This window comes from Cryptotermes secundus, unplaced genomic scaffold, assembly GCF_002891405.2.
Source record: "Cryptotermes secundus unplaced genomic scaffold, Csec_1.0 scaffold107, whole genome shotgun sequence".
In the NCBI taxonomy this organism is placed as follows: domain Eukaryota; kingdom Metazoa; phylum Arthropoda; class Insecta; order Blattodea; family Kalotermitidae; genus Cryptotermes; species Cryptotermes secundus.
Genome location: NW_019733836.1, coordinates 106,118 through 124,777, shown reverse-complemented (window position 1 = coordinate 124,777; position 18,660 = coordinate 106,118). Strand labels below are relative to the sequence as shown.

At 43.0% G+C, this 18,660-nt stretch overlaps 1 protein-coding gene across 4 annotated transcripts in view; it reads right to left on the bottom strand.

The window, feature by feature from the left end:
* LOC111868193 (E3 ubiquitin-protein ligase HECW2) overlaps positions 1-18,660 on the bottom strand; it is a 246,640-nt gene that overhangs the window by 197,719 nt on the left and 30,261 nt on the right. The window contains exon 1 of one of the 4 annotated variants that reach the window (XM_033752955.1): positions 9,979-10,060. The exons of the other annotated variants lie outside the window; for them this stretch is intronic. The gene's annotated coding sequence lies outside the window, so the exon portion shown is untranslated. Of the gene's footprint in view, positions 1-9,978; positions 10,061-18,660 lie in introns of those variants that run through there. 4 annotated transcript variants of the gene reach the window in all.

Below are 18,660 nucleotides of genomic sequence, written 5' to 3'. Positions count from 1 at the left end.
CGTCGTTCCCAAATATCTTAACTGCGCCACATTTTCAAAACATCTGTTTCTTATCTTTATGCCATGATTAGGGCCCGGATTTTTTGAAAATGCATATTTTGAGGGTTTTTGGTCATTACTGCATATTCTAAACGTAAGAGCATATTTCTACATATATGTTTGAAATTAAGGATAATTTCAATATTCTCTAACAAAATCGGTATTTTCTCTGATTTGGACATCACTTGCCAGTTATTTTCAACTCTAAGTAACGGCGCTTTTACCACTTACAATACAAGCAGGTAGCTTGGCTATTTCGAAAGGGAGGGGGGTGGGATTTTCCTGCATTTCTTTGACCACCACAGCAGACAGTAGCATCAGAGGGTTGGTGTTGAGAGAAGTCTCTTCAGTTAATGTGTTACTCTTTTCTTTAATAGTCTGCATCAAACAAGTGTTAGTGTACTGAAAATGCCTAAAGAAAAGTGCAGCAGTAGATATTAGAAATTCGGTGGGTGTCGGGTAATAATGACTATTCAACAGACAGTGTCGTCGTGTACTGCCAAGTGTGAGAAACTCATTTTGACAGACAATAGACACAGTTTGTCTCCAGAAAACAATGAAAGTCTTCCAGTTGTCTACTGTGATGCTACTTTCAGCAGTGAATGATACATGTAAATAGGTGGGTCTGAATAAAGTGACCTGTTTCTTAAGTGCATATTGTTTTATTTTTGGTGCATATTTTCCCGCTTTTTAGCGCATATTTTAGGTGTTTTTAGCGCATAAAGATCCGGGCCCTAGTATTGATATTGCACACATCAGCTATTTGCTACAGAGAAGTAACATAGAGACCTATGAGACAAATGGTTTATAGCGATATGTAGCTGGTGTGCTTCTTTAACAATGCTTCGTGAACCGCAGTAGAAAGCCACATCAGCATACACTCATGATGAGACAGATGGACCAAGAGCGACTGTAAACCGGATTACACTCAAAACCGATCCGTGCGGCACACATTCTCATGATAACCTGCAGAGACAATGCCAAGACGAACGGGGAAGTCATGGTCCACGAAAAAGTTCGAAATAAGGGGTAGCAGGGGACCTTTAATGAATTCACCGACCCGCTACGTTGCGTCATGCGCCTTCTCGAAGACGGAGAAGAAAAGAGAAAAACTGTTATGGTGATCGTTTCAACCGGTAGTAAAGAATAGATCTATGGCATAAGAACACACACTGAGTACTGGGCAGAAGGTATCTACTCTCCAAGAACAGCACACATTGGTGGACTGCCATAAGCTCCATGGTCTAAGAAAGGTACTGCTAAGCCTGCAATTAGTTAGGAGGGAGCGAGCTCTACCGAGGTTCACAACTACAATAACCACTGCTCTCCAGCCAGTACCAAGCAAAGTTGTGACACTCCTTACCAGCGGGTGGAAGGGTGAGGCAACATTTGTTTAGAATACATCAGAGGCCAGGAACGTATTGCGATAGAGACCTAACGCATGGCGAAGTTCGCCCATACCAAACGGAGTGTTATGTGACTTTGACAGCCGAGAGGAAATGTTCAGCGGAACTGGTTCTGCTTTCTTTTTCAAACGTTTAAAACAAATGATCGTAACTGTCAGAACCACAAATAGTTGCAACAGAAGAGGCAATTGCATTGGCCATATCTGACTCATACGCATTTATGTCACCGCTAAAAGACACACTAGACACTGAGGTGGGGCTGTCTGAAAATGACATGCGCCCTAGTTTATACATCTGAACCTGAACACCGAGAAAAGAATAGAAACAAATGGGACACATAATGCACGCTTAGCTTCGTGTACTATACGCCATATCAAGTTCCTCAGTGAGTGGGTATGAAATCTTAGAGCTCCCTTCCTAGCATGAATGGCAGCGAAACATTCACTTGTCCACCCTCGGACAGGTGGCCAACGAGAACTGGTGGATGACCAGGGGAGGTGATGACACGAAGCGGCTCGGAGTACAGTGTTCGTAACAATTTTCGCCATGGATTAGAAAGCTGGAAATTCCAGCACCTTAAAAACTCTCTGACAAAGAAAACCCATTCCGTCATAACCTTTGATGGTCCATTTCCGGTTGAAGTTGTAGAAGTACGAATATTTATATCTCAGTGGTCAATATGCTGCAGACTGTCAAGAACGAACCAAAAAGATTGGCCGCAGAGCCTGGTATGCAAAATGCGAAGCCCGGGGCATACAACATTCCTGATTATAGGCACAGATGCGTATTCGCACCCGAGTTCAAAACATAAAGACCACCTACCACATTCATCGAAAACTTCTACCTTTTTCGCCGATAAAAACGGTTCCCCACATAATACTATTTGCAGTAAGATCGCCAAGAAGAAAGAACTGGGGGAGTGGCTGTCATAATGAATCAGCAACGTAGGCTGGGACTATTCGTACTGCAAGTCAAGAATGCACATCACGAAGAGCAAACGAGAAACTAGGCTAGGGCCAATAAATATGCTTAAATGTCCCTTTATTGGCCCTAGCACCGTCGAGATGGCCACATTAGTTCGTATAACCACGAAGGTTTACTGGGTGGAGACGGAGACGTATTTCCTGAAGAAAAATTATGGTCACAATGCTGAATTACAGTCAGCATGTCAGGCAACCGCTTACGGAAACGGTTTGGAACTATTGCATAATTAAAGGCCACAAGAATAAGTACAGATACATACAAACTACGGAGCTTAAATGGGAGATTACTTCAATATCCGTGCACTAACAATTATCAGTGTCGTCCAGACTCCCCAGCGTGTCCAATACCTTAAAAGGCGACACGCTATGCTTGGGTATGATTATTGGACCAACCTGTTTTGTTTTTTTTTCGCCAGAACAGGACGGCTAACTGTCGCGTTCTGTCACCGAGAACTGATGCATATGACTCAGTCCCGGTCTTTGTTCCACTTTTAGGAACTTCTCCCTGGCGACTTTGAAATTAGGCCTTCTCATCCACAAAAACGGAGCACTTCCCACTGCTGGATATGAATCACAACATAAAGAAATTAGCTGAACACGGCGACACGCAGAGCCCCGAGTCACCGCAGACGTCAGAGATCAGATTTGATGCACACAACTGGCACTTGATGAGTTTCATAAAGGGATGAAACCCTTTCACAGGTGATGTAGGTGGCGCTGGACAAGGGCAGGCTACAAAGTAAGAACGAAAGTTCAAAGACGGAATCTGCTGTCAACTATCTCCCCGACTGATCTGTACACTTTAGAAAATCTTTTCTTTAAGCATACTATCCGTGGAAATGGTGCCAGCGACTTCCTGGAAGAGTTAAGAGTTATACCTGTCAACGTGCAGAGGGTAGAAGCCGACAACGTTGGCTTTCAAGTGGAGCTCCGCTTGCTTTCTACTACTGTCCAAAAAGTATCCGACCTTGGGCCGGGAAAAAAAGTTCTGTGTCTGGGTGGTTACAATACCTAATCACCTTCAAAGTAGGCCCCTTGTGACTCCACACACTTAGCCCAGCGGTCTTCCATCGCTGGAAGAAATTCTGGAAGGCTTCTTTTGGAATGGCGTGCAGCTGCACCGTCGCCTTCTATATGATGTCCTCGTGGCTGTCAAACCGGCAGCCTTTCAGCAGTATCTTCAATCTCGGGAACAGATAGAAATCACAAGGAGCCATGTCAGGAGAGTAGGGAGCCTGGCGAACCTGCGGAATGCCGTGCTTGGCCAGGAAACCCTGGATCAGGTGCGATGAATGAGCTGGGGCGTTGTCATGATGCAGCTGCCAGTTGCGTGCGTCCCACACCTCCGGTCTCTTGCGCCGAACTGCATCACGAAGATGGCGGAGGAATTCTTGGTAGTACTCCTTAGTGACAGAGTGGCCCAGTGCTGCGTACTCATGATGCACAACACCCCGGTAATCGAAAAAAAAAACAGTCAGTATCACCTTCACATTGCTCCGAACCTGTCGTGCTCTTTTGGGCCTCAGGGATGTTGGATGCTTCCATTGTGACGCCTGGACCTTGGCTTCCGGGTCATATCCGTACACCCACGACTCGTCACCAGTGATCACAGTCTTCAAGAACTCAGGATCCCTATGGGCGCACTCCAGCATGTCCTGCGCGACCTCAGGGCGGAGTTGTTGCTGCTCCGGCGAAAGCATCTTGGGCAGAAATTTTGCCGCCACTCTTCGCATGCTCAAATCCTCAGTTAAAATTGTGTTTGAGGCACCTCTGCTGATTCCAACCTCATCAGCAACTTCACGGATGGCCAAACGACGGTCCTCCATGATCAGTGTCCGCACTTTTTTCAATAACATCAGCTTTTCGGCTCTTTGACGGACTCCCAGAACGCTGCTCACTGTCCGCCGATATACGGCCATGTTTAAAGCGGCTGAACAACTCTTTAATTTGAGTAACCCTCCTGATTTTTGCGAACTGTTTCCGCTTGGGTATGCCAAAGTTTCTGACAAAACTTAATGCAGTATCACTGCTCCAAGCGTTGTCATCTTGAGCGAAATGAGAATGCGACGAACACGTGTTTCACCATTTCGCTATCTGGTAGCCACAGACGCATCCGGCGGTGTTGCGAGTCAACAAAAAATCACGCATGCGCATTAAAGTCCCTTCTACCACTACGCTCAGTTTCCCCACCCCTTTGGCCATTACTTATAGCGGGGAAAAAAATAAAGTCGGATACTTTTTGGACATACGGTATTCTGAACGTCGAACAGAAGTATTTCGCTCACAGACGGACACATATCTTTTGCCTTACCAGCGACTGCATCAAGAGCCTTTTGTATGCAGAATGGGCCCATACTGCACACAGTCGCTATCAGCGTCAGTTGGTCTGGACGTTAAGAAACGTGGAACCGACATTTTCCGATGGGTGGGTCTGCCATTTGCGAAAGAAAATAAAGCGCAAGAATGTTCCAGTTTGCGCCGAAGTGGAAAACACTACTACGAAACTGTCTCAGAAATATTTCAGAGTAGTTTCCTTTCTTGAATATCACTAACAAAGTGTAACCTAACGTCAAGCCCTACAACTTTCCCGAGTTGTGACTCTGGATCCCTAACATTGTAATAAGCGCCCAACGGCTCCCCACAGTAAGCCGTGTATAGAGCTTTAAACGTATTTATGTCTGCATGGCTGCAGGGAACTTGCCAACTGCTGCCAGTTCCTGTCAGTGGTAACATCTCAAAATCGCATGCCAGACTGCCAGCTGCATGGGCTACCGGAATGTATATGTAGTGTGGCTCCTAAAGAACAACATGAATATACTTGATGTGTCGTGCAGGCTCCGCACACAAGCATGCATGTGGCGGTCAGAGAGGATTCACTCAACTTTCATTTTGAGCTCACTTTAGAAAAACACAGTTGGAAGTCGCGCTAAAACCGTGCACAGCACCAAGGAGGTGTAAAAGATCCCTGCTACTGATAGAGGAGTTTAGTAAGTGTAATGGGTATAATACTTTGCTTTAGAATATGCAATTAGGAAGATCCAGGAAATCCAGGTGGGACTGAAAATAAACGGGACACATCAGCTGCTGGTCTACGCCGATGGTGTGAATCTACTGGGTGATAACATAGATATCATAAAGAAAAACACAAAAACTTTAACTGACGCAAGTAAGGAGGTTGGTCTATAAGTAAACACAGGGAAGACAAAGTATATGTTGCTGTCTCGTCACCAAAATGCAGGGCAAAATCATGACATAAAGATAGGAAACAGATTATTTTGAAAATTTGGCACAATTCAGATATTTGGGAACAATGATAACAGATCGAAACCTGATTGAGGAGGAAATTAAGAGGAGATTGAACTGGAGTAATGCTTGCTACCATTCAGTCCAGAAACTTTTGTCTTCTCATCTTCTGTCCAAAAACATACTAATTATAATATATAAAACTATAATTTTGCCTGTGGTTCTGTATGGGTGTGAAACTTGGTCTCTGACATTAAGGGAGGAACACAGACTGAGGGTGTTTGAGAACAGGGTGTTGAGGAGAATATTTGAACCGAAGAGAGATGAAGTGACAGGAGGTTGGAGAAAACTGCATAATGAGGAGCTTCATAACTTGTACTATTCACCAAGTATAATTAGTATGAACAAGTCAAGGTGGATGAGGTGGGCAGGGCATGTAGCACGAATGGGGGGAGAAGAGGAATGCATGTAGGATATTGGTGGGATAGCCAGAAGGAAAGAGACCACAGGGAAGATCAAGGCATAGGCAGGTGGACAATATTAAAATTGATCTTAGATATATTGGATGGGATATCATGGATTGGATTGATCTGGCTCAGGATAGGGACCAGTGAAGGGCTCTTGTGAACACGGTAATGAACTTTCGGGTTGCAGAAAATGCTTGGAAATTCTTGAGTAGCTGCAGAATTGGCAGCTCCTCCAAAAGGGCTCAGTTCCGTGAGTAAGTAACTAAGTAAGTAATGGGTCTAATACACATAACCCAAGAAGACGAACTGCAGTGATTTCCTCACATCGCGTACCAAACCCAAAAGAACGACATGATGGACATCAGAATAATGTCGGTATAGGACTACCGATGAAGACGAGAAATCACAATATGTAATGGGAACATGTGACACAAGATAACAGAATATAAGGTAAACTTGACAGCAGCCTCTGTCTCCTCAACCCACACTGGTTTCGACGTGGACTGACGTACCTCAATGGGGGTTTCTTAAAGTCTCGTAAAAATTGAAAAAAAAAACACTGCTCAAAAGAAAAGCTGAAAGCAACCTCCCGTCGCCAGAGTTTTTCTTTATGTAACCTATAAACTGCTTACTTATTATGACACTCGTAGAGAAGCTCTCCCGCAAAGCAGTGTTATGCTACTTCACGCCGTGGAGAAGCACAGTGGCCGTTTTATGTAGGCCAATGCAAGCCGCTCGATAAAGCATTCATTAAACACCACGTGCAAGTGGCAGGATAATATTATTAAAACTGGTGTAAAAATAGGGTGTGAAGATTGGACCGGTTTCAATTGACTCAGAACAGGGCCAAGTGGTGAGCTCTTCCGAACAAGGTAATGAACCCCTGAGTTCCCTAGAAAGCGGGGAATTTCAGTACCAGCTGAGCAACTATGAACTTAAGGACTCTTTTCCATTAAGTTAGTTAAAACGCCCTGAATATGATCTCTCGCGTATCAAGATTACGGTCTTCTTAGATGAGACGCCGTGTAGTTTGGCAGATGGATTCCAACCTTTCCACTAATCCATACGGCGTCAAATCCCAGAAGAGTCCCCAAATAGAAATATTGCGAAACACGCAGAAACAGGTTCCCCAAAAGCCAGACCGCATTCTCGGGCTTGCAGTCGCACTAGCAGTGATACCGACACTGTACCACCTTCAGAGTTGCGGGGAGCTGAGGTTAGCGCCCGCCCACCTGACCCAGTGACACGGACTAAAGCGGACACTCACCCGGAATAGAAGAGAATGCTCGACTCCATGGCAACTGATACACTTTACGTTGATGGGAACCACACGTATAAATGGCATTGCGTAACAATTCTGACGGGTTCACTTTGTTATTGCCTCTAGCTTTTCAGATTGTAAACTTTTAACTTTCGATGAACTATAGCGCAAAGACGCGACAAGAAGCGACCACATCAGATCAAAGGTTCTCCAATTACTAGATAACAGCATATTTTGTTTCATTGCTTCTAAAAACGCAAGACTGGCGGACAACATGTATTAAACATACAACGTGTGCTTCATCTTTCTATAAAATTCTTGCTCGAAGCATTTTTCGCTCCGATGAATATTTACACGCCAGTTACGCTCAAGATGCGTGTAGAATGAATGTAGGTCTTGAGGTAAGGTATCCGTTATTGTCATCCGGTTCATTAGCCAACAAATTCCAGTAAAACCCGCAAATATATAATTTCATGAAAATCCTTTCATCTGGACAGATGCTCTGGCATGACGAGACGAACAGGGTCAGTCTTGCAACTTCTCGCTACGAATCCACCAAAACTTATACAACGAGGGTCTTTACAATTTGTACTCTTTTAACTTTTATGGTATTATCATGGTAACTAAGCCAAGGAGATGTGGGACGAGGGCATCGCATATGAAACAAAACGGTAGTATATTCCTAATTTTTGCTGGGAAACTTGTACAGAAGCCATTTACAGAACTGCAGATTGCAGCGTCATACAGAAATATGATACGAAGATGTGAGCGTTGGGGGTGCTGATCCTTCAAGTTTAACAGGAAATATATCAGAATATGCCCCTCCTTAAGGAAGGTCTGAATGCAGAATCTGTTCCATTCTTATTGGGAATTACAGGGCCTTTTGAAAATATGAGCCGATCATGCATGTGAGTGGCAGCTATTACAGCAGTGTTTTCCCAGCCTCATGGTCCGCCTCCCTCTTCAAGCCATTTGCATGGCAAAACTATTTTTCATTTAGAAAGTCACCGGGGTATATCTACCGACTAATTTCACTATCATTTCATTCAAGATTCTTAAAATATTTCATTTAATATTCGGGTGGTTCCCTCAAGAACATCAAGCAGTAACTGGTCCGCCATCCAGAAAGCTCGGGAACCCTTGCGCTAGAAGATTTCTTCTATGTCCATTGTTCTCGTTGGATAATCGGGTACGCTAGACAATACAAAAGTAGCGCAACGGATAATTTCCTTGCAGAGGATATTAAGATTTTACTTGCCTGTTCTCGGAATTAACAAAATTTCTTCTCCAGCAATGAGAGAATGTCAAAGCACACCAAGCTACCTAGATGACGTAATAAACACGTTGACAACAACACTGTTCCAGTAATTAAGGGCAACAAGAGGAATCCTGTTGCAGTAAAAAAGTCGATTCATAACCGGAATCTGCAACTGTAAAAGGAGCTCCTACGTAAACACATATCCTTGTTTGAGGTTTTCACGGAGGTGACTATGAAGAAAGCAGTCTTCTGCGATGTGGCGCCGTGTAGATATTGTGTTAACCGACGTTTCAGAGGAACGTATCGCTTCCATCTTCACGGTAGAAGAAAAAAGAAGGAAATCCGCAAGCGAAGAACCAGCGTGAGCAGTGCTTACCACCTGCTATCAATTGCACTTGCAAGGTAAACTAAAATCGCCCTACTTTTTACTTTCTCTCGCAAATATATTACATTTCCGTGAACAATAGTCCCTGATGATACTGATTATAATTATTTTCTAGTAACACAGTAGGAGTATGCTAAAAATTGGTACATCTCTACATCCTCCCTGTCTCCTTGCGGTGCCTCTCACAACACTTCTCACACGAACATGCCAGACCAATACACTGGCCGGAGTGACACACACTGATGAAACTAAAAGACGCGTCATGGGACCGGAATGGATAAGATAATCATTCTTTAAAGCGACCTGAACACGCAGTCACTTCCCCGAGTTATAACTGCAATTTGACGACTACCTAAATCCATAGAGCCAAGTCCTTGATACGCCGTCAGCAGTTAAGCTACTCAACAATTCCCCAATATTTTATGGAACCCAAAGGTTCATTACCGTGATCACAACAGCAAAGTACAAATTATGAAGTTTTATCCAATTTTCACCATCCTGCTGTTACTATTTCTTACTGCTAAACATTCTCCTCGGACCTTCGTTCTCAAATGACCTCGTTCATGTTCTCTTAAAGTAACAAATCAAGTTTCACGCCATACAAAACACCGGTTAAAGTTACAGTTTTGTACACTTAACCTGTAATATTTAGTCAGGGTCACGGAAGATATAAAAAGATCCATATTGTGTAATTCTTGAAGAAAGCAGTCTTCTGGGATTTGGCACCGTGTATATGTGGTGTTAACCGACGTTTCGGAGGAAGATGGAGGCGATGCGTTCCTCCGAAACGTCGGTTAACACCACATATACACGGTGCCAAATCCCAGAAGACTGCTTTGTTCATAGTCACCGCCGTGAAAGCCTCAAATCATACATGTGTAATTCTTGTTCATCCTTTTGTATATTTTGCAGACACGTACATGAACACAGACTTACCAGAACATTCCTAATAGCGGCACTTGTTACTGTCCTGCGCACTGGAATCACCTGACAAGGCTGTCACGGCTTTTATAAGTAATATTCGTCTTTTCCACGCAACACCGTACACAACTACACTACATGGGAGTCGCTTACACTCTAATAGGGTCTGAGAGCTCTGAAAAGCCAGCTGCTGCTTTGCGCTCGTGCCGTAGGTGTAGGGGAAAGGGGAAGGAGTGGAGGGGGGAGAGTTTCATTCATGAACAGCTTGAAGGAGAAAACTATTGCAATGGTCGACGTAATAACCTGTGGCGGACTGTATTCGAATTGGTTCCCTCGCAATCACGCGAGATTCTATACTTATTCTGTCACAAGAGATGCAACTGCTTTCATTTCGGCTATGACCAGCCATCAAGCAGTTCAGTTTCCAGTCCCCACAAATTAACAAGTTCTGAGAAAAACTAATATCCTATTTTCGTCCGATACGACACGGACCTCACAGAAAACGACGCCTCCAATAATTATTAGTTGCCGCGGAATCGTGTTTACCGAGCCACTGCCTTGCAATGATAGAGGGATACGCAGACCCACTCTCACTCCTTTGATACGACACGGACCACACAGCAAATAACAGGTCCAGCAATTCTTCTTTGTTTCGTGTATTCGTTGTAGCGGTGAAGATTTTACGGAGCCGTTGCCTACCAATGACAGTGGGGATACACATACAAAGACAGATTGATGGGAGGGATTTATGACGTATGCTGTCCAGATGGGCTCTAGTGCCTTGACGTACACGCTAACTTTCATAAAGACTGGTCCAGGCATCCAAATGCCGATGGGGGGAACACAGACGGGATGGAGACCGCATAAGCCTACTTTTATTTTTTCAAAATACGGAAAGTATGCTAAAAATCCATTACTATCACAAAACAGATACAGGATAGGCCAGTGAGTAAATCAACCTGGTTACGTGCTGGACCGCTGAGGTTCGATTCCCGCCAGCCACCACCTCCGAACAAGCCATGTGGCCCACTCAGCTTCCAGTACCAAGGGCTCCTTACCCATTAAGCTCACCTCTACTTCATGATTTGAATAAGAACATACGGAGCCCAACCTCAACTTCTCTCACGCGCCTTCATGACGTGATGTTTAGCCACAAGAGCGGAGTGCACCATAAAAAGAGCTTCATAATTAACAGTGTTCCAAACAACTAAAATCTGCTATCCATTCGTAAAATGCACTCACCTGTAGTCGTGAGACTACAAGTGAGTATATATATCCACGAGTGGTATTCGAAAAGTAACCTCCGTTTATTTTAGGCAACTAATGTAAGAGAGCGAGAGCTCGCGCATGCGAGGTAGCGTCACATGACTCATTGCCTTGTAATCTATCAGATAGCTCCTAACCTAGTGTTTGTTCTTGTCTCTACAGAGTGAGTTATGTTTCCTGCGATTGATAATCCCACCAACTGCGAAATTCGCGTTGTTATCCGCTTTCTTCACGCTAAAAATATGAATGCTACGGAATTCCGCGCTATTCACGCCAAAATTTAATGAGTGAAGGAACTGGAAAACAGTGCTCCATAATGTTCAGAGATGGGCGAACAAATGTACACGATGAAGAGCGATCTGTAGCGAGTGATGATCTTGTTCACAGCGCTGAACAAAACATTTGTGAAAGCCGGCGCTTCACAATTTCATAACTTTCGTGTGAAATTTCATAAATTTCACGCACTCTTCTCTACGGGATTATCGCAGTTAAGCTAGGCTATCACAAGTTTTGCGCAAGATGGGTTCCGAAAATGGTCACGAGTGAGCACAAAACGCAGAGAATGGCTTCGGATTTTACTTTTTTTTTCTTGGAGCGAGACCACAAAGACAGCAATAAATTTCCTCAGTTTCATCGTACGAGTAGGAGGTGATGAAACCTGCGTTTCATTTGTGAATGCTGAAACCAAAGAGCAGTCAAAGCACTGGATGCACACACATTCACCAAAGAAGTCGAAAATTTTAAGAAGACGTCCGCCTACCAGAAAGCTGATGGTAACTGTTTTCTGGGACAGTAAGGGAGTGCCGATACTGGAATTCATGCAACAAGGGACCACAATACCGTCAGAAGTGTACTGCGAAGCACTAAAACAAACTGCGTAGGGACGAACATTCAGAACAAAATGCGTGGAATGTTGACATCTGGTGTAGTGCTCCTCCATGACAATGCCCGTCCACATAGAGCTGCTTGCACTGAAGCACTGCTAGAGCGTTTCAACTGGGAGTTGTTTGACCACCCTCCTTGCAGCCCTCCTCTCACTCCGAACGACTGCCACCTGTTTACCTACCTGAAGAACTGGTTGTCTGCCCACCCTCCTTGCAACCCTCCTCCCATTCCGAACGACTACCACCTGTTTACCTACCTGAAGAACTGGTTAAGATCACAGCGCTTCAGCAATGCGTTGCTAAGAACGTGTCAAAACGCGGATGAGCTCACAGGCAGCAGACTTCTTTGACGAGGTATACAAAAACTTATTCCCTGATACAAGTGTCTCAGTTCCTGCGGTGACTACGTTGAGAGGTTGCTTAAGAAAGTACGTATGTTTTGTATATAACACAATTTGCTTTTTCTCACTGCTTGTTTTGTTAAGAGCTCACCATAGATTACTTTCCGAACAGCCCTCTTTATGAAGATACACCAATGGCATTTTAGGTACTTCCTGTTTAGATTATACACATGAACGCTCGGCTACAAAATTAAGATTTCGAGAATACAGAGGATCAGGAAGTGAAGGCCATAACCATAAGCATGGAATGTTAAATGCGTGAATAAAAACACAGATTTGTCACACTTGAACTGCGTGAATTTAGAGTTAATGAAGAACTCCTGAGGGAGGGGGGATAACAGAACCTGAACAAGGCGCTGAGAATAACCGAACCTGGCAATACCTTCAGAAAGGAAAGAACTGAATCCGAAGACTTCTTAATCAAGTTTCTCCTAAAAAAACACACACATAACAAGGAATTCTTGGAAGAATTTGATACCTACTTCCTTTCAGATACTTCAATATAATTTAATTAACCATCGCTGAGCATAATTCCCACGAACAGGCCTTACAGATCCCGATTTCATTAAATTCGTCAGCCACTGTTTCACACTTTCACTCTGTCAATAATTCTCAGAGCACGGAATTCGATCCACACAGAAACTATAAAGCACCTTTATTATCTGTCACCGTAACAAATTTCGCACTGAATGGTTCGTAATCCGACTGAAAGTTAAATATACGAGGGTTGGAACTTTAATTGTGGCAACACTGATATAGAGACGCCATGAAACTGAACCAAACAATGTCGCTTAAATCACACGTTAGTTACATACCTACCTTGCCTCAGAGCAAACTGACTCTCCCTTCCCACATCACGCGCATGCGCAGTGACGAGAAGAACAGATCCTCGTGTTAGCTTGCGGTCTAATGTAGTGTTGTCACGATGTTTTCGAAACAAGAACGGAGTTGGATACAGATTGAATATGCCAGAGGCCGTACAGCACGACAGTGTCATCAAGGTCTTCAAGAGGCTTGCGGGGAATCTGCATTTCCTTACAGAACAGTGACAAGGTGGGTAAAAGCCTTCAACAAGGGACGCGAAAATGTGGCAGACATGCGTCGGCCAGGTCGTCCTAGTGTCAGTGAAGACGTGTATGCTCTTTCCGCGTTACTGGAGAGTGATCGACGCCATACGATTCGTGAGCTGGCCCGAGACACAGGATTAGCGCATACGACTGTGCTTCACATTCTGAACGAACGCCTGGGCATGAGAAAAATTGCATCACGATGGGTTCCGCATGATTTGACGGAAATGCTGAAATGGCTACGATACGACGCTGCTCGTAACCACTTGGAGCGCTATGAGCGCGAAGGGAAGGCTTTCTTACGCAGTATCGTTACGCTGGATGAGACATGGGCCAAAACGTACGAGCCACAAATGAACGCCAATCGAACGAATGGAGTCATTACAGGTCACCACGAAAATCAAAAGTTCGTCAGAACCCCAGCAATATGAAAATTATGGTGATTCTCGTGTACGACTGTGATGGTGTTATCCTAATGCATACCGTTCCCCGACAGCAGACCATAAATGCGCAGTATTAGTGTTCATTTTTGGAACACAACCTGCAACCAGCTTTGAGAAATAAGTGGCCACACTTTCTGCAGAACCCACCCATCATGTTGCAGGACAATGCTCGGCCTCATGCAGCGCAAGCTGTGGCTGATTTGTTCGGTCGATGGGGCTGGGAAGTGCTGTACCATCTACCATACTCCCCGGACTTAAGCCCTTGTGACTTCGACTTGATCCCTAAGATGAAGGAACCACTTCCTGCCATTCGCTTCAGAACTGTTCCAGAGATTCGTCAGGCAGTAGACCGCTCCATTCAAGCTATCAACACAACGGGCGGTGCTAAAGGTATCCCACAACTTACACATCTCTGGCAACGGGCTGTATACAATGCTGGTGACTGCAATGAAGCACAGTAAAACTTCGAAACGTGCATCTATTTTGTATCAGTTGTAAATAAACAGTTACCACTATTAGAGTTCCAACCCCCGTACATTGCGCGCGACCGTCATGTTGTCGTTCTATGGTCCACAAAATTACGACTGCAACTAAAGTCTCAAATTTTTCAAATACAGATTACAAACCAAATTTCTGGGCCCTACATTAAGCAAAGCTAGCGGTGCTTCAATGTGCAACGGTCACAAGACCGCCATTACTGATGGCAACAACGAAAAGCATACAGGCTCAGTGGCCCCTGGTGACATGATCTTAATACCGGTACCGAGCAAGTTTTATAATAATTCGTCAGTTGTTTAGAAAAAGTAGTATGGCGCGAAAGGCAGGGACAGACATAAGGCTGGGTAAGCACAGTCGCTGTCTGGATCTGCTCACAACGCAGTGCTCTTCTGAAGTCGAGGAGGCGAGAAGCCATTCACATACTTCCTCACGAGGCGACCTTTCACATCTCGGGTTAACTCAATCAAACGATGAAGCCTGTGGGCCTCGGTTTCCGGTTGCGTCAAACCAAGCAGTCGAGCTTTATACCCACAAAGCCACTTGGTGATATTTGTGAGAATATTACTGAACTATTTCATTCAAACTTAAGTCAACAAAAGTTTAATCAAATACACAGAATAAGGTTCGTGGCTACACACTGGTGATGCAGTTGTAGATAGCTAACAGAAATGACACATTTCAACACACACTGTGAGAATGAGTTTATAGTTACCGCTCATTCAGAAGGTGAAAAAGTGCGCTCCTTTTACGGAGACCGAAGGTCCATTACATTTCCGTGTTCGTAAAAAACGTTCTGTACCAAGAAGCTGGCTGATTTGCATCAAGCATGCTACCAGCATTACATTATTATTCATGAGCTCCGAAATGTATTAGGACTACTCTCAATTTCCCACAACAAACAACACCGACGATGAGAACCTGCCAATGTCCGAGGTGATGACAGCAGTGCCGTTGGAGAACGGCTACACAACTTTGCGTGATGGTAGACCTACATATTAGAAGAAATGAAAGATTTGGTCAGAACACAAAACCAGGTGGAATGTCTGGTATTGTATGTTTTCTGTCAGATATGGTCTGCATTCTTATGGATTATGTGGATGAACTTCGTACTTAAGGATAAATGAGGATGCGGGTACGGCAGGGCTGGCATAATTACGGCCAGCGCAAAATCAGTCAAGCCCCAGGCGTTATTCGTACATTATTAATAAACAAAATCGAGCAGTGTCGAAATGTGGATGGAGATTCAAGTTTTAGGATCTACGGCACACGAAATTACTATTTCAATTTACTACTCCTACAAAAGGGTATAGGAAATCGGGTGGAACCCAGCCCGTATCCGGTTCAATGGGTGCTTTTAATACCTCGAGAACACCAATTACGCTTGGAATAGCCTGACAGAATTAATTATTAATAATGCACTTGCTGTGCACTTTAGTGCATCTATAAACCATGTCAGTCTGTCCGAACAATTTTTGTCGAGAAACTATCCAGTCTTACAGCATCCACGTAAACAAATAAATGCAGGTCACAATATACTTGTAATACAGCGACAGGCGGACCTTTGGCAGTCGCGTCAGGGAAACGCTCTTCTGAAGATAACGGATTTCCAAAGTGAGAGATGTGTATAACCTCTGAGGGGTCAGACAGCCTACAGGAGGTTTAGGGTCTACCACGCATATGCCAACAGACGCATGAACAAGCAAGCATACATTCTACAGTAATGAAATATATGCACTATGTAACAATTCTGGTGTGTTCGCTCCGCTATTGGCTCTGTATTTCGAAAACACGTTTTGACTTGCAAAAGAGACGCCTTATTTTAAATTTAATAACTGAGACCGCAATTAACTCTTCCCTTATAATAAACAAATACTAAATTGACGTATGGATATTTACTCAAATTGGCGAGAAATCAAAACTACTGTATGTATACACTGAATGAAGAAGCAAATAATATTAAAGACTCACTGTTCACTACTGTCAAACGTTCTAAATAAAATGAAATAGACCCCCCCCACACACAACTCGTTTAATATATCCCTCAAAGACGTACTGTAATAAAGACAGTAATACATGAAAAGAATAAGAAAATCTTACTTCATCATAGTGTAATTTCAGTCAAAGCTTTATTATATCTTGTTTGTTTTCCTTTCTTAATTGAGTTGTTTGGCCAGACAACCGAAACATTTCTTTTCGTGCACAGTAACCTGTTATGATCTAGAAGAGAAGACATCAGTAGCCTGATATATTTGGGGTTTGTCAACTGGACATGGATAACTGTCCCGGAGTTCCGACGCTTAGAATAACCGGATGTCGCCCTCAAATAAAAAAAAAGGTGGGGAGGAAGTCGTGCAATATCCTGCATCAGGCATTCATGTGTTCTTTTGAAACCAGACGCCTGCAGGTGAATCACCCGACTGCAGGCCACTGCACTAGCTTCTTACTTAGTGACATGAGCAAACATATATGAATTAAACCCCACGCTCTTTCCAGTTACAGAGAAGATCCCTGGCATTACTCGTACTATTTCTAAATGTTCTAGCCACTCATTCTGACAGCTTATTACTGCGTGTCGATCCTAACTGTTCTCTTGGTATTTTCATAACGTTTCTAGATTCTATTACCAATGTGAGTGTGTGTTCGGGGGGGTTTTCCTGTTGCCACCGTACATCTCACGCGTTATTCGTTAACGTTTAAAATTTAAAGTTTTTTAAATTCGCTGTGCGGAGTGGAGTACAACTGGGTCCACTCGGCACAGCCGCCACATTATTATAACTTATTATAGCACTCTGTGGTAGCAGGTATTTTGGGTGCAGCTGCAGGCTGCCTTTGTACAGGCAGGAGAAAGAGAAAGAACACTTTACTTGCATTTTTATTCACGTTTCTGAAAACATAAGAAAACTTCCTTCAAATGGCTAAAATGACAAAAAAAAATACCCATAAAAATAAAATATTACCCCCAAACCGAAAAAATGACCTGAAACTTAAAAATGACGAAAAATAACCAGAAATTACCTATAAAAGTTACATTTTTGTAACCAGCAGCTCATTTCCGAGATTTATATATTTATGGGCATCTAATAGGATACAAGGAAAAAAAATGACATGTCATCAAAATCCGGGCCCTGGTCATAATATAAAGGCATAAGTATTGTTACCATTCTAAAGAATTTAGCAGATTTCTTACATGTTCTGCTAGAGCCTACCATGTATTCAAAATAATCAAAATTCCCCTCTCAGCCTCTCATTAAATTAATTATAACAGTTACTACATTCAGCACAGGTGTTGATTCAAATTATTCATCCCTGTATGTATCTTCCTTGTCAAAATGTGCAATGCTCAGTAGTACATATCTGACATGTCATACAGCAGCAAATGTATCCCTCTCATTTCCTCATCCTGACACGACTTCACTTTAGTAATCTTTAGTAAGCTATCGCAAGTGCATTTAATGAATATTTCCTTTCATTAGCTGAGAAAACATATTCCAATAATAATTCAATTCAATTCAATTCAATTCTTTATTATTAATGTGCCGAGTCAACAGCCGCAAGGCCAATTACAGACTCAGCACAGTGTAGATGACTGAATTACATTACATACAAACTTATTAGAAGTCAAATACAAAATACAGTTAAGTAATTGGAAGAAATAATAACGAATAAATGTAAAAGTAAACAAACAAATAAGCGATAATTATAACAGTAATAATAATTCCATTATCATTAAACTAAGTGCTATTACGAATAGAGGAATGAAACATTAATATTTAATTAAGAATTAAATAGTATAGATTTTCTGAGGAAAATTACGTAATTCATTTTGCTTTATATAATAATATATAATATAAATACTATATAAATACTAACAGTTACTATACTAATAATATACTAATAATATAAATACTAACAGTTATACTGTATTTAAAATATGTTTGGGTAGAACATTCCTGGCTCCGAATACGTCAACCTCCCTGCAGACAACATTAGCAGCTGCTGCGCATCTAGCAGAGGGACAATTCTTAAATGAAGGGCAAATATTGAACAATGCAAAATCTCTGATATACCGAGCAGGAACTCGGAGACCAACAATTTCCAGGACAGAAGGGCAGAATTTAGAGCCAAAATAAACTTGAAT